The sequence below is a fragment of the Cryptomeria japonica genome, chromosome 3, assembly GCF_030272615.1.
Source record: "Cryptomeria japonica chromosome 3, Sugi_1.0, whole genome shotgun sequence".
Classification (NCBI taxonomy): domain Eukaryota; kingdom Viridiplantae; phylum Streptophyta; class Pinopsida; order Cupressales; family Cupressaceae; genus Cryptomeria; species Cryptomeria japonica.
Genome location: NC_081407.1, coordinates 324,061,283 through 324,074,303, shown reverse-complemented (window position 1 = coordinate 324,074,303; position 13,021 = coordinate 324,061,283).

Genomic DNA, 13,021 nt, shown 5'->3' with positions numbered 1-13,021 from the left:
AAATCTAACTCTAAAGATAGAAATCCTAAATGGTGGAGTCTACAAGACAGACTATGAGTTAAAATAGAATGCATGAATCAATTATGTACGCATAAAAAGCATAATAGACTAATTAATGCATGAAACTCTTGAAATTCTAAACATAGTTTTATTTTCCTAGTTTGCATTATCCATGGAGATAAATATTAATTAGTTAACTAACTAGTAAATGCCAATAATTAATTACTAACTAAGGCATCAATTATTTTGAGAATTAATATAATTAAGTGAATAAATAATATATTAATTATTTATTCCAACACCCCCTGAATGCATAACTAGGAGAGAGGCAAAGATGTAAGCAAGATGATTCCCAACCTAAAGAATGATGAGGTACCCAAGAACAAACATGCAAGTTTCTCAGAAACAGAACAAAGGAGAAAACCCAATGCGAACAAAACTCCTCTCCAAAAAGAGAAACAAAAAAGAAAGTACAAAACCAATGTCTCAAGAGACTCTCTAAAGAAAATATGTACTACTAACCCCCCATGAGAGAGAATGGAGGCTCCAAAGCCCCTCAGAATGATAGAACCCCTGTGTTGATGATCAAACCAATGTGGCTCCAATGTGGAGGAAACAAAGTCAACAAACAAAGAAGAGGAAAAACATGTATGTAAGGAAAAACTGGAAGGCCTAGATGGTGATCAAAGGAGAATGCATGATGATCCTAAAAAAGGAAGCTCCAATGATAGTAGGATAACCGATGTGCTGAAACTATCATTTGAGAAGAAATGAACATCCTCTAATATGTCCTCAACAACTGTAGTAGTGGGCTTAATGCATGGAGCTAAAATGTCTGACGGTGCTGAAGAGGAATCCTCCTAGATATATACAAACTCAACACGAGGAGGAGGTGTAGAAGTCACAACACTGGTCTCAAGAACAACACATAAGTTCAAGTAATATGACTTTACCTCAGCATGCTCTCTTGAAAAAAGAGAGGAATTCTCAAACAATGGAGAAGATGGACCAAAATGAGAAAAGGATTACAAGCAGGAAGAATGAGATCTACCAAATTTTCCACGAGATAACAAATTCATAGACAAAAGGAATAAGCACTTTGTCCTATGTGAAAGGTTAGGAAGTGAAATGACTACATGGAAGTAAAGAAAATTAGGGAGAAATAAAGATAGGATTTTCGTGATCGCTCTGCACACAAAGAATTTAGGGCAAAATTGGATGTGTGTGATTCATCATGCAGAGAGAAACTTTTTGAATAGGGATAAGGAAAGAATGCAGATTGTGTGAACACGCAGGGTGGATTATTAAGGGACACTTAAGAAGAGAAATCATGACTGAATACAGCATGAGAGACTTGCAAGAAATAGAAGGGCCTTCTCCTTCATGCAATTTTGAGGTAAATGGAAACCAAGGAAAGCAACGTACGCTAAGTATGCGATGGTGCACATTATTGTTTTGGTAAATGACTAAAAGTGAGGCATCATGGAGTGAATGATAATCTAAGGTAGATATAGTAAGGCAAAAGAGAATATTTTAAGTAAACCTTGTGGCAGGTGTAAAATTAGACTTCACGCCTTTTGTGGTGCGTCATGCCTGTAGATGTGAATGCTTTCAGGCACATTCCAGACATCAGACAATGACACTTGAAAAATTTGCGAGATGCAGTGTTTGGCATATGCAAATTGATTTCATTTTTTCGATTGCCCCTCATCCTTGGATGATCCTCGTTGTGAACTAGTAGGGTATGTTGGATCCCTCTCTTCTCTTTATTCACTAATATTATTGATGCTAGATTGAATCATTGGTAGGATTAGCAAGCATCAACAACAATTTAGAAGGGATTGTGTGAATGTGCAAGGGAGGAATTAGGGTAATGGCGTAACTTTTCAAAAGAGTTGTTCAATTGTTGTTAAAATAGGGGTATGTCAAGTCAATACTAATTTAAAGCCATGAAAGCAGAAACCATGTATACTAGCCCTAGATGTATGGGATGAGGGATATTGGTGTTATTACAAACAAGTAGTGCTATGGTAAGAGAAATAATAATGTTGTTGTTGACTATGAAATATTACAATATGATGAAAGGAGTGTAATGTTGTATTGTATCACACAATAATATTGTTGCACAACTTTAGATTATTACAATATGGTGTGCACTAACAGGTTTAATTTCATCTTACAATAAGAAAATGTTGTATGAAAATATTTTTTCCCAAAACAAGAAATTATCCCCATATGAGGGAATCATATGTAAAGAGAGTTAAATTTTGTTGCAAGCAGCTTCTATGAAGAATTTGCCAGTGCAAAGCATTTCCACCTAGGAATGAGAATGCAAGTCAGGGGTGAGGATAATAAAATATTTTTACCGAGGAGTACCAGGAAAACATGAGAAAGAGTGTGAAAAGGATTTGTGACTTTAAGGATGAAGTGAAGTTCAAGTATAATGTTGTGTTTGAACAAGCTTTTATTGAGGGTTTTGGATACTTGATTTTGGTATGTAATATTGATGACAAGGATCTTTGTCCTTCATGGAATCCCTTTTAATTTTGATGTAGAATTTTCAAATATTAGAGCAAAAAATTGTGTGTTTCCACACACACAAGAGGCATCTCAAACCAATGGAGCAAGTTTCTAGTCCTCACGATCAGAGAAAAAGTGTGCAACAAGGGTGAAAAGTAGAGATTTTCAGTTTAAGTGCAGAAATTGGAGTTGACTTGTAAAGGACAAATTTTTAGTTTTTGACATCATCCAACAAGGTGCATATTTTTAACTGAGAAAGCAACCTTAGGAAGATTTTCTCCTTATTTTCAAAGGCTTCAGTAGGCTCGAGGAAGAGAGGACAACCAGTAAAACTGCAGTGTAGATTTCAACATGGAGGACAAGTCTTCTTAGAGTTTTCTTTAGGTTTTCTCCTATTTGAAATATATCTTTCTCTTCTCTTCTCAGTGATGAGAGGATTCTTAGAATAAATTTAGTAAGTGTTAGAAGCAAGACTTCCATGCACAGTTTTGAGTTAGAGTAGTTTAGAGTTTTTATTCTCAGCATGTAATCTTTTATTTTCAAATAGATAAAGTCAGTATACAAGCAAAGTTTATGAGTTTTTCTCAAGATATCTCCTTCATGTATTGTTCTCATTTTATGAAATATATGATCAAGGACCATTTTATTTTGTCCCAAAAATTTTGGTGTCATTTTTTCTTTCAGCTTCTCTTCAAGCAAGGGATTAAAATGTCTAAGGTAAAATGATGAATGGTATGATGTATGTGCATGATCTCTAAGCATGGTTGAAGGAAAGCTTCAACCAAGAATGTTGATGTCATGCATCAACACTCATACCTAGATGGTTATGTTCACTCTATTTGGATTCACTTGCTACTTGTTATAGGATGACTCTTTTGTCTTGATAAGGAAATGGCCATGGGATTTGTCTTTCAGTTTTCAAAATCATTCCTTAAATCAAAGTCTCTTTCATTTATGCACTTTCATTTTGCATTAGGAGTAGGATTAGTGTGGAACCCCCCCCCCCCCTCCTCCTTAATGAAGTGCATAGATGCTTAGAAACTAAGGTGAAAGCCAAAACCAGGAGTTCATCCATCTTCTTTAGCACATTTTCATTGTGATGATCTAATGTAAGTTATAGTGTCCTGAGTGTCATGAAGCTGAAAGTTATTAGACACTGCATAGGTTTACCTGCTTTGGTCTCACAGAACAAGAGGTGCAATAGATCTCAGTCCTTGTGACTGAATCTCGTTTGTTGGCCAAATCCTTCCCCGAGTTTGCCGATGAGTTACTGGAAATTACTTTATGACTTGGGGACTGTTGATTTGTGAATTGACACGGATGCAGTGACTATATTTGAATGAGATGGATATTTTACCATATAGACACTTTTGCATTCAAGTTTTTTAGAGGTGACTTATTCCTTAGTTAATTGGTTCTTCAAACTATTGGAATCTGTATTTTTTAATAGCAATTTACTCTTGCATGGTTCTGTAGTGTTGTTGGGGCCACTCATGCAGATTCATGTGCCATATATATCTTTGATTGTTATATTTTTTTCCTTTGTTTGTAATCTATTTGATTGACTAGTGTCTTTGGAGGCTCTTATGTATATTCTTGTCTTCTTGATCCTAATTATCATCTTAGCATTAGAGGAGGTTATTCATTTAGCACTATATAAAAGTAATCATTTTCAATAGTTTTCTATAGCTTCTTGGTGCTTTTAGGATTTTTTTCATGTTCCTACCTTTTTGGAACATTATTTTCTTGGAGGCTTCTTAGTCCTCCATTCTCTTTTTCTCTCTTTTGGAGAGGAGTTTTATCCCATTGGGTTTTTATCCTTTCTCCATTTTTGAGAGACTTAATTGTATTGTTTTGTACATGTGTACCCCATCAGGCCTTGTTGTCGAGACCCATTCTTGCATTTAGAGGTTTTAGTTTCTCCTAAGTTTCACTTAAGCAGGGTGTTAGAGTAATTAGTACTCTAGGATTTAAAATTACTTAGGTCATGTTTCTCTTAGGTGTCTTAACACATGTGATGAGAATAGTTCATACATCATGCTCTAGTACTATCCTCAATTAGGGTTTTTCTAGGTTTTCTACTTATTTAGCTTTAAATTTGTTGATCAGGTCAAAAGAACCAGAGTACTGAGAGGGGTGTTGAATTAGTATTCCCACTTATTTAAAACAATAAAAAAAATTAGCAATTGAAGTTGTCCTCAAAAACATCAAACATACTTGACTAAAGTAAAATAATTAATGCTAAATAAATAAGAACAACACAACCACAAGATAAACACCAAAAACTTTACGTGGAAAACCCAAATGGGGAAAAACAATAGAGAGTGTTAACTTTTAGGAGAATATAAATAGTCATAGTTGTATTTACAAATAGGTGGCTCACTCTCGGATTACAAAAATGGCCCACTATCGAACTGCTCAATAATAGATACAAGAAGAAATAAATAACTACCAGAGTGCTTACTACAGCTAAAAAGGGTGAACTGAGAAGGTTTGCATCTCCAACTACATGAGATCTGTTCCAAGTTTGATCTCAAATTACAAATTTCAGATTTTACAGAAGATCCAATCAGAGATCTTTGTACCAGTGTTATGTAGCACGTCCGATAAAGGACTACTGCACTGCTGTGATACTAATTACCTTCACTATTTGCAACTATCACATGCATTGCTTCTTTCATTACCAACTATCTTCTGCACATCACACACACACACTCTCTTGATTGATGTATCCTTTCAGTACTCATGTACATGTATATATACCAGAGGGTACAATTATAGAATAGTGTGCCAGCCAAGCCTGACACATTATGAATAAGCTCGTGTTAGCCTTCACAATACTTCTAAAACATTCCCTTACATACTTTCGATTACCAATGCATATATCGAGATTACTGAAAAAAGGGCAAGTATCATCCAAACCCAAGAGGATAGACCTATCATCACAAGATCAAGCCAAATATCTCCAAAATGTAGACTTAACACATACCAAGGAAACCACAATTATAAAACCTGAAGAGATACTTCTGATAGCCATAAAAAATGCAAACTTTGGGATACATAACAAATACCAGGATCAACAACAACACCTAACACCAGGATACTGGGGTCAATGAGAACTCAATGGGACCTCAAAAGGTCATCATCCAAAGTTCTTCATGTTGCATAATAACCTCTAACCAAAAACTGCAACATCTCAACTTCACATACATACTGACCACATAGAATCCTTTCATAAATATATCCATATACTATCCATAATCTAAACTCATGTCTAGGTTTGCATACACTATCCGATATAGAATTGGATGACTGGTTTGACATCAATGACAATATTATTCGTACAAGTCTAATGATTTCCCCCTTTGTCATTAATGACAAAACATATTCACAAACATAATTGTGCCAAATCCCCCTTACATATGTGATTCCTAAAACCCATATTCCTTGAACTCATATTCCTTTTCCTTTCTCCCCCTTTTGACATCAAGTACAATGGATGCCTCTAGTAAAAAAGGAAAGAACAAATATATACAAAGTGAATCTTACACAAACAAACTCTTAGCTACTCTTCTTTGAAAATATAAGTTTGTACTTTTCCTTTAGTTTCAAAAGAAGGACTTCCCAAGAATGTATAGCCAATTTGATAATTACTAAAAGTCTTCTACACTAAACCAAATTTGAAAATTTATCCTAAGTAGTTGGATTCTACTCATATGCTAGTGCATCCTCAAGTAAAACTAAAAAGTATTCTATCTTAGCTTCAACAATTTCCTTAACTTTCCAAAACATGCTCACAAAGTCTTCTTTCTGCCTTTGCAACAAAAGAAGCTTAGCCTGAAGAGAATTAACTCTTTATCTTTTTTCACCATCCTTATAATTCAAAAAATCAAAAGATTTACCTAGACTTGTCAGTTCGGTTTCAATCTAGCATCAATTTTACCTTTGTTCTTCACCGTTGTCTTTGGCTAAGAGATGCAATATACATAGATGCTGCTAGCACCATGGATACAATATCCTAATTCTTCTATGTATATTGACAAGTTATTTTGAGTGATAATACATTCATTCAGCAGACTTTGTATATCCAAGCCTTTTTCTTCAATCGATTACTTAGACATTCTTTCTTTCAGAATCTTAGTCAATGATTCCAGAAGTAGATTACTGATATCTTCTGGACTAATTGTTTTGGATCAGATGCTTTGTCAAAATTCTCTCAATTCTGTGTGACTCGACTGAGGTCAACCATTTCACTCCAATCTTTTGAATTCCATTTGCATTGACAACCAACTTTAACAGGTTAGACTCATCATCCGAGTCTCCAACTCCCTGCTCATCCACTTTTGAAACTCCTCTAGCTTCAAGGGATTCTGGATCCTCAATTATCACAACATTTTATACCTTTCTTCTCTTTGATTTTGAAACACCAATAGGAATAGACTGTCTCCATTTTTTCTTTCCAGAAAATAAATCTCCACAATCGAAAGTGAAAGAAACAAAAATCGAGCCAGCTCTCCACATATCCGCAAATGATTTAAAATAATTATTGTAAATTTCCTCTTTCTTATCCAAATTGTTCAGGTATATGAATATCTATCTTGCAATTGGTACAAAAGATTCCCAAATGAAATTATCCTTCGCCGAAAGGGATTCTAAATAGTACATGACTAAACTTACAAGAAATGACCTATATCGGAAAGCATAATTTTTTTCTTTTGTCATATTGACATTTTCTAACAACAATTCTTTCAGTAATTCACACAAGTCAAGTGATCTATTCTTAATCACAAACATATATGCCAAATACACTACAATTGTCGAGGTGGCTCCTTCTCTATTTCTAAAATACACTTTGTAAGAGATGCCATAGGAAACATACCTCACTATAGTGTTTATGATCATATTTATGATTAGAGCTCGTTGATCACCCTTTACGCCAGTTAGGGTTTCCACTTACCTATTCAGAATCAATATTTGTCAAAACTTCTCCATTATTTTACAAGGCGGTGATCATAGAAATGATTTTTTTCATAATTAGATAGGGTTTATCCAGCATGATGCAATTATCTTGCACACGGCTAAGAATTACTCTGATTACCTCTACATTGTCAAACCAAAGGAAATCAATCTATAGATTCAAACCTTTTCCTTCTAATTCTTTGACCCTCTGCAATTCAATATCCTTCAAACTTGCTTCAACAACTATGATCTTCTCTAGGCTAAACTCATCCAAGATCACTTTGTCAACAATCTGAAATTATTCGCTGCTAGATTCTGTGATGATCATTTTTCCTTCCATGATTGTTCTCCACTACTCACTTTTTTGTTTCTCTACTATTCATAATTATCTCAAGAAAATGTAACTGATATACAAAAAATGAACTCAAAAACTAATACTAATCTTACGAAAGATGCTTCATTAGGGTTATACTGCCAATAATCATCTTTTCAATGATGTCATCTAGATTCTACAAATTACTAGATACCACTCAAGCACCATCATGCTAGATTAGCGACATGATCCATTCAGATGAGGAGGATAGAAGTTTTTTCTTTCAGATCAATGCTCCCTTTGACCTAAATCTCTAAACTTAATTTCTAGAGGAAGGGGTGCCTACACCGGATTCCAGTACATTAGGCTCACTTCCTTTGTTATCATTCCTCTTTCTCCAGAACAAGTTTTCTGTCTTCTTTGATTCAACATTCTTCATAGCACTCTCTTCATTAGATTTTTCTTTATCTCCTTTTCTACATTGGTTAGAATAATTTCCAAGTTCATTACAGTACAAACAACTAACAATTTTATTTTCAAATCTTACCAAATGAGATTTGTATCTACATTGACTGGCCTTGTGTCCATAGTTATTGCAATTGTAATAGTGTCCTTGAAAGTTATAACTCTTCTTGTTTGCAACAACCAGCTTATAATTTTGATTCACAACATGATTCCTACAAAGGATTTCCCTATGTCCAAACATCTTGCAACCATAACATTGAATTTTTTTATAGTTCACCGCCATGTGTCCAAATTTATTACATTTAAAACAATAGCTATTAAAAGATGGGTACCTTTGTGCATTGGGTTGTCGGATCAATGATCTTCTTGAATTTCATTTATGATTTTGGGATTGCTTCTCATCTTTTGATTTCTTCTCTATATTAGATTTGACTTCCTTATTTTATTCTTTAACATTATGATCTAGACACACACTGGTTTGAAAACCAATCCAGGTTTTGTCAAACTTAACTTGCTTCATACTGATCAAATCTTCCAAGAGCTTGTTGATGTCAAGGATCTTGTTCTATGCCTTCAAAATCTTCACTTCTTGCTCAAGCTTTTCACATTCTTCATATTTTAGCTTTAATGTCTCTTTTAGGTACTTCTCTTTCTTATCCTTTCCCTCTATCTTCTACATCAGTAATTTGATGGTCTCATTTGCTTGATTCAACTAATTGTTAACCTCCTTATGTCTCAACTTAAATTTCTAGTTTCTCTCTATAAGCTTCTATTCACATTGATTTGCAATCTTCATATTCTCCTTCAGTTCTTCTTTCTTTGATTCAATTCTTCATCCAACTAAAAATTATTCATCCAAGTATATAGGTGCCATGGCTCAACCAACACAGATCTCCCTCAAGCTATTAAGCTTTCCAAGCAAGGGACCAAAGATCTGATACAAATTGTTGATCAGGGTGAAGGCACTAGAATATTGAGAGGGGGGGGATGAATTAGTATTCCCACTTATTTTAAACAATAATCTTTTTAACAATTGAAGTTGTCCTCAAAAATATCAAACAGACTTTACTGAAGTAAAATAGTTAATGCAAAATAAACAAGAAGAACACAACCACAAGATAAACACTAGAATTTTTACTTGGAAAACCCAAATGGGAAAAACCACAGAGATTGTTAACTCTTAGTAAAATATAACTAGTTATAGTTGCATTTATAAATAGGCGGATCATTGCTAGGTGGATCACTATCGGATTACAAAAATGACTCACTATCAGACTACTCACTGCGGATACAAAATGAAATGACTAACTGTCAGAATTCTCATTGCAACTAAAAAGGGTGAACTGAGAAGGTTTGTATCTCCAAATGCATGAGATCAATTCCAAGTTTAAGCTCAAATTACAAATCTCAAATTTTATAGAAGATCCGGTTAGATATCTCTGTACCACTATTCCATAATAGCTTTGGTAAAGGACTACTAGACTACAGTGACATTGATTACCTTCACTATTTCCAACTCTCATATACACTACTTCTTTTGCTTCCAACTATCTTCTGCACATCACACATAGTCTTTCTTGATCGATGTATCATTCCACCAATGATGTACACGTATATTTGAAGGTTACAATTATAGAATAGTGTGTCGCCCAAGCCCAACACGTTATCAATAAGCTCATGTCGGCCTCCATAATAATTATACACAATTACCTTATAGAGTTCCAATTACCAATGCTTATATCGAGATTACCGAAAAAAGGGAAAGTGTCATCCCGACCCAAGAGGATGGACCTATCGTTACAAGATCAAGCCCAATATCTCCAGAATGTAGACTCCACATGTACCAAGGAAACCACAATCACAAAACTCAAATAGATACTTTTGATAGCTATAAAAAATGCAAACTTTGGGATACATAACTGATATAGGGATCAACTAGAAATCATAACACCAGGATACCAGGGTCAATGAGAACTTAATGGGACCTCAAAAGGTCATCATCCAAAGCTATCCATGTTGCATAATAAATTCTAACCAAAAACCACAACACTTGAACTACACATACATACTGACCACAGACAATCCTTTCATAACTATATCCATATACCATCCATAACATCCATGACATTGGGACTAAAATTTGAGCCTGCATATATTGCCCGGTATCGAACCTGATGATTGGTTTAGCCTTAATTATAATATTATTCACACAACTCTAACAAGGTTTCCTTTATAACGATTCATTATAGCATTATTATTCATTCAATCATTGCATAATCAATATAATTAATATTTTTGGATCAATCATCTTTTGGCCTCCATGGTCTTGTTATCTCTCTCATGTGTGATAGGTGTTTGATTGCAAGTGATCTTTAAGAACTGTGGGATTGAGGGATCAATTTGAATATTTTCAGATGTGATTTTTACATTTAATTTTAAGATTTAGATATATTCATTCCTCAAATCTATTTCTTGTGTTCTTGTGTTTCACATCATTTCCATCTCACTGTTATTATTTAGAGAGAAAGTCTATCTCTTTGAAGGTCTAATTGTATTCTTATATAGTTGATCTCACAATGAATCCATTTGAAGAATGTGATATTTTTTTAGCTCTTCTTATGCATTTGCATCCCTCTCCTAAAGATCCTTGTATACGTAAGAGCATTTTGAGGAAAGAGGAATAACATTTCTATGTTAAGAATATTAATTAATCAAGTAAAACACCTAACACACCCATGAGACATTATATTAAGGAATTAACCAATGAATAAAGTAAAAGAGCACTCCCAAATGGCATCTCATTATCCCCTATCTCCAAGGACCTTGTTGGTTTGTTGATTGTCTCTTATCAAAATGGCCCTCCAAGATGAGAACCTGAAGAATGAGTATGTTATACTATGATCCTATGATATAAATGAAAATGAGATGAGTGATCATGATTCTAGATTACCATGGTTGCTATGCTATAATCAAATAAACATTATTCTAAATACAAAAACTATGGATGTTGCTATGCTCAATACATATGCAAGGTTTCAGAATGATGATTGAAGATGCAATATTAAGGATCCTTTCATGAATGAAAATGGGATATTCATAGCTTTTCCAAGGTATGAGTCTGGGTGGTAGAATTCAACAGTCTAGATTTAGCTTGGAAATATGGATAGTGAGAGATGAAGAGATTAGAAAAGGCTTGGGGAAATATGACACTTTTCATTCTTGGAAGGACAAGTGGCAAGGGACTCTCCAACAAATACCACACATGTCCTACAAGAGGGAAAATGGCATGGATGGGGAGAACATATGGAAAGGATGCCATGAATCCTTATGAGGAGAGAGACAACTCCATAGGAGGTTAAGATGGGGGTAGTGTGAAGGGATAACATTGGTTTAACCCAAGGTTAGATGGTAGGTTGGAGGATTAGGAGGGTAGTTTAGGTTAGGAAACATGTGACCCAATTTGAATTTAAAAATTCAAATTAAGTGGGATGGAATTATTAAATAAGATATTAATTAGATTTTCAAATTTAATTAGGAAAGTGGAGAAAGTGATTTATGATGGGAAGAATTTTGGCAAAATGAACTATATAAATAAATTATTCAATTTATTTATAACTAGACGATCTAGGTATCCTTTAATTAAATAAATTGTATTTAATTAATTCTCTCCAGTTTAATTTTTAATGTATACATTTTGCCCCTCTTTTAAGCAATGTGTTTATGACACATTGGTTGAAAGAAAAATTCATTTGATTCCCTAGTTGATGCTCTAGACATTGATAAAAAATTTGATTTCACCCCAAACCTTGATCATCATTTAATAATGTGTGCATTCCCCTTGAGGAGATGAACCAGAGAAATTTTGAATTTTTTTAGGTTTTTTTAAAATTTAAAAAAAAAAAATGATTTTTTAGATTATTTATTTTTTTTGGAATTTTTGAATATTTTTAAATTTTTAGGATTTTGAACAAGCCATCTCCCAATAAATGTATTTTGTATAGAAAATTAATTTGGCAAGAAGAAAATTAAATCTCACTTAATTACCCCTCTCTCCATCCATTAATAGGGTAAAAGTTGAACAAGTAAATCATTTGGAATTCATTTACGCATTTTGATTCTAGAAGTGAGCTTAGGGGCAAAATGGTGATCCCCTACCACAATCATAGATTCAAGCAGGTTCGGTGATTTGAATGTCCTCTAGGGTATGGGCCACTGATACATACTTTGATACTCTATCTTGTTTAATTTTGTAAATTTTCATACATTTTTTTTAGTTTTTTAGCACTTTTCTTTGTTTTCGCGCATACGATGTTTGTTTCAATGTATTGGTAAATTATTTTAGTGCTTACGATCTAGGGTTTTAGTTTATCACATAGGTTTAGTTTTCTAGCACATAGGATAGGTCTTATAGCACATACCTTATTTTATCACATGTATGTTTATTCTTGTAGCACATCTGTAAAATAGATTCTACAACATGTGTTCCTTTTAGCGCATAGGCTACGCAGTTTAGCACATCTACACCATAAAGTTAGGAATTTTATTTTTTCCATCTTTTTGAGATTTTTCGATCATTTTCAACTTTCATCATGCTAACGTTTGATAAGATAGATTATTATTTACCTCGTGATTAATGAGAATCAATGATAGACTCTCAACGAGATTGATTGAAATCTCTCATCAGCTGATTAAATTGATAGATAAGTTTATTGATTGAATGTTGACAATATGATATGTCATGATTATAGGAGGATTTAGGAGTAC